Source organism: Lissotriton helveticus, chromosome 3_1 (genome assembly GCF_964261635.1).
Source record: "Lissotriton helveticus chromosome 3_1, aLisHel1.1, whole genome shotgun sequence".
Taxonomy (NCBI): domain Eukaryota; kingdom Metazoa; phylum Chordata; class Amphibia; order Caudata; family Salamandridae; genus Lissotriton; species Lissotriton helveticus.
In genome coordinates this window covers 54338239-54342282 of record NC_136061.1, presented here as the reverse complement: position 1 = coordinate 54342282, position 4044 = coordinate 54338239, and the positions used below count along the sequence as shown (strand labels likewise).

At 47.1% G+C, this 4044-nt stretch overlaps 1 pseudogene; it reads right to left on the bottom strand.

Annotated features, from left to right (window-relative positions):
- Positions 1-2819: 2819 nt before the first annotated feature.
- Positions 2820-3358, bottom strand: LOC144822621 (secreted frizzled-related protein 5 pseudogene; annotated as a pseudogene).
- Positions 3359-4044: the final 686 nt, after the last annotated feature.

Sequence of the window (4044 nt, the reverse complement as noted above, 5' to 3'; positions counted from 1 at the left end):
CAACACCGCCAGGGAACGGCAGTTCCTGTGCAGCTGAGGTGGGGTTGTGCCGGTCCCACCGCCCGATTCATAATACGGTGGTCGGCAGACATCCACAGACTGGTAATCAGGCCTTAAATAAAGAATGCAAAAACCACAGTTGATGGACAGAATGCAGAACAATGTCATACATTCACCCCAGTACAGAGATCTGGGCCTAAATCCATTGTCTTTTTGCACTCCACACCACCCCAGTTCAGACATGGCCATATGCAAATCAGCCTTGACCCTGTGCCTCATGGGAACAGTCCAGCCCGAACTGCTAAGCCATGTCTTTTCTGGACCGGAATCAAGCATCCTAGGCCCGGTTTCTGGCTATCAGCCGTCATCAGCCAGGATAGCTTGAATCCAGTGGTGTGGGGAGAATGGCATGGTGGCAGGGGTATGAAGCAGAACCAGACTTGGTTGTAACAATAACATTTGTGACTTCAGCCTCTGACAATAATGGAAAATCCCTAAGAAGATCAGATGAACCAGGGCGGTTCAGAGAGTTAATGTTATCACCAGCAGGATCAATGAGAGCTTCTTCTGTGACTGCCGCAGCAGAGCAAGAGGAGAGTTCTTCATAGGTACCTTGGATTTTATTTTCCCGAAAATTCTGCTAGGTTATTGCAAAACTTTTGATCAGTATTAAAGGGGGTGCTTTGTTTAAAATTAGAAAAATAAGAAACAGTTTAAAAAAAGTTCTGACACAGAATTCCGAATGGTTCTCATTTTAGTATTACAAAATTGAGTGTTGGCGGCCATAATCTGGGAATAATATTCCTTGCAGGTAGCAGAGTAGTTGGCCTTCTCTACTGGATCATAGCTCCTTCTCCAGAGGTTCTGCTGCCCTACATTTTTACTTAAGGCCCTTAAGTTCTGAAGAATACCATGGGGCAGATGGTTGACCCCGGAAGGATGTAAAGGTTTTCGCAGTATTTAATGAAGGCCCGCCGTTACTGAGTGCCGGCTAGAGATCACCCTAGGATATCCTAATCCATGGGCTGGTTACTTTGGTAACACTTGAGCGGCTAGAGTGCAGGATTTGCCAAGGAACATATTATTTAAAAAAGACAGCCATGTGATCAGTCAATAGCAATGGTAGAATTCTTTCAAAGTTAAGAGAAGGATTATTAGAAAAAATCCCATCCAAAGTATGCAGTGCCCTGATAGTGGGTTCATCTAGCAACAAAGAAAGACCAAAACTGATGCACCAGTCAATCAAATTGTTTGAATCAAAGTTATCTCCTGAGTCAAGATGAAAATTTAAAGTTGCTTAGGACCGTCAACTTCTACAACTCCATACATGATTCCAGGAGACTTTGGGGATTGGCAGGGCCCGGCTGGCAAAACAGTGACATTCCAATTAAAGGTGGAACTAGTTGAGAAATTAAAGCTGAACAAAAGAGCTTTGCCTCCTGGAAGGGGAGCTGGAGTAAAGGCCGCCTTAACTGAGTTAGGGTAAATAATTGCCAGACTCCCCCCCCTTGTCTATTCAAGAACAGAGCACACTTCAAACTGTGTCTAACCAGCAACTTGGTATTTAATAACACACAGTTAAGAGAATGGTAGGCCCAGCCAGTGCCAGCCCGCTCAGTGTTTGGCTTAACCATGGCCAATTCATAGACTCCCCGGCAGGTGGGAGGTAAAATTTACAGCTTGTGCACTCAAAGCCATTGCAATTATCATCCATAATACAACCGGCGCAGTTTGCATTCGTACCTGAGGACACACAGTGTTTCGAGTATCGGGTAAGAGGTGGGGGATCAGGGCTTCTGGCGCTTGTCGCTGTCCGGGCAAGGAAGGGCGCCTCTTTGGCCTAGTAAATAGCTCATCATCGGGGCGAGGCAGGGGGCGTGGCTGACTCCAAGGAAAACGTCCAGTCGGAAAGATAAACAAGCATTTGCAATGCAATAGGTCTCGCATTATTAAAGTTTGAGCTATTGGCATTGTTAAATAATGCAACACCAATAGCTCAAACTTTAAAAATGCCAGACCTATTGCATTGCAAATGCTTGTTTCTATTTATAACTCCATTTTATGAGTTGCAAATCCTATCTGGTTCCAAAATGGATTTTGTAATAATTCCTTATTAATGCAAATTAGGAGGAGGCATGAAAGGGGTGTCCCCTCCGCGATGGCATATATTGATCAGTTCCTGATATCCCCACCAAAGTTAATTTTGGCAAGAGCTTGAAAAGCGCAGGTGTGTATTAGAACAAACATTGTGGTTAATGAGCCTAGAGTATCATTGAATTGGGCAATAGATCTGATGTCGCTGGAAAATCTGTAGTAGTAAGCGCAATATAATGACTTATTAGTATCAAAATTGTTACGATTGCTCAATCATGCACTTAAAAGCTACTGAGCTCAATGCTATTACTTTTGGTTCCCTGTGACATCACACCTGTGTGAATATGGTATCCAATAATGGTTCCTTTATATGTGCACCAATGGTCCAAACCACATAGTTCGCCGAAGGGCAGTGCCCGTACTGCCACCGGTACATCCGCAACAAAACACGAGACGCAAGACAAAGATGCAGACAATTCTCTTTTTTGGAAGAAAAAAAAAGACTTCAAACTCCACATTTCAACTTATAAGCGCTGTCTGCAACTTCAAATGCCTCTATGGTACCTTATCAGGACCTTACTATGTATGTAATGCAAATACATTATTTTGTGTAATACCAAAGGAATTGCTCTCGGCTTTTCAATAAATCAAAATACATCCTATGAAATATAATGAATATTACTCAAAATGTAACTATGATTGCTCTCGTGATTTGGGGAAGAACTTCAGAGAGAGTCCCTGCCTGGGGGCGGGGTAACCTGCTTGCTGCCGAACTGCACCGTGATGCACAGGTCGTTGTCCAGGGGGAACTTGCTGCAGCTGAGCGTTTCCGGCCAGGGGAAGCCGTAGGACTCCATGACGGGCGCGCAGCTGTCCCGCACCACCTCGCAGAGGGAGCGACAGGGGTAGATGGGCCGCTCCAGGCAGACGGGCGCGAAGAGCGAGCACAGGAAGACCTGCGTGTCCGTGTGGTAGCCCTTGGCCAGCAGGGGCACCCAGCTGCCCGCCTGCTGCTTCACCTCGGGCATGCTCTCGTGCTCCAGCAGGTGGGGCAGGGGCATCTTCTTGTAGCCCACATTGTGGCAGAGTTGCAGGTCACTGGGGATGTCCATGTACTGGCTCTGCTTGCTGTAGAAGCGCCCGTTCTGGAAGTTGTCCAGCTGCCAGCTGTAGTAGGCGTACTCCTCGGCGGTGGCAAAGAGCAGCAGCCACTGCAGCACTGGGCAGGGTTCGCCCACGCCACGAGGCTCAGTGGCCGCTGCATGGCTGGCACAGGCAGTGGGCACAGGCAGACGTCACACGTTCAGGAAACTGTTGAAAAAGCACTTTTGCAAATTCTGTGCGGCTGCTCCAATGTTACTTCCATGTCAGGGTGTGTGTTCCATTCCCAGCTTCCTCTTGGGTGAATATGTTACTCTAATCCGTTCTTTCTGAGAAAGTACCTTTTGTGTCTGAGGCACCAGCGTCAAGAAATGCCCCTGAGAGGATGCAGTCACGCTACGTCATTTTATAAAGGTATGGACGGCTTCTTACGCCGGTTTCGTCTGAGTGCTAAGTGCGGTGATAACTCACAGGCGTCATCTATTCTAAGCTTGATAATGAACATGGCAGGAGATGTGGCACACGGGCGATCGCGAAACTGAAAGCGATCGAGGTGAGGAGACCAAAGGGGAGTAGGGAGGGAGGAGGAAGGCAATCGCGAAACTGAAAGCGTTCACTTTTGGGAAAAAAAACAGCCGTGAGTGGTGCGCGCACGCACCATATGCTTTCAATTATGACGCCTGTGTCTAGGCGCAATAATTGAAACCATATGGCAGGAAATGCGCGTAATAGACACCAATAGGCCGGGGGCGGAGCTATACGCCTGCCTCTGGCCTATTGTGTGCTATTTTAAAAAAGAACATGCAGGGAAAGGCCAATAGCAGGCCACAAAAGTAAAAACACACGCAT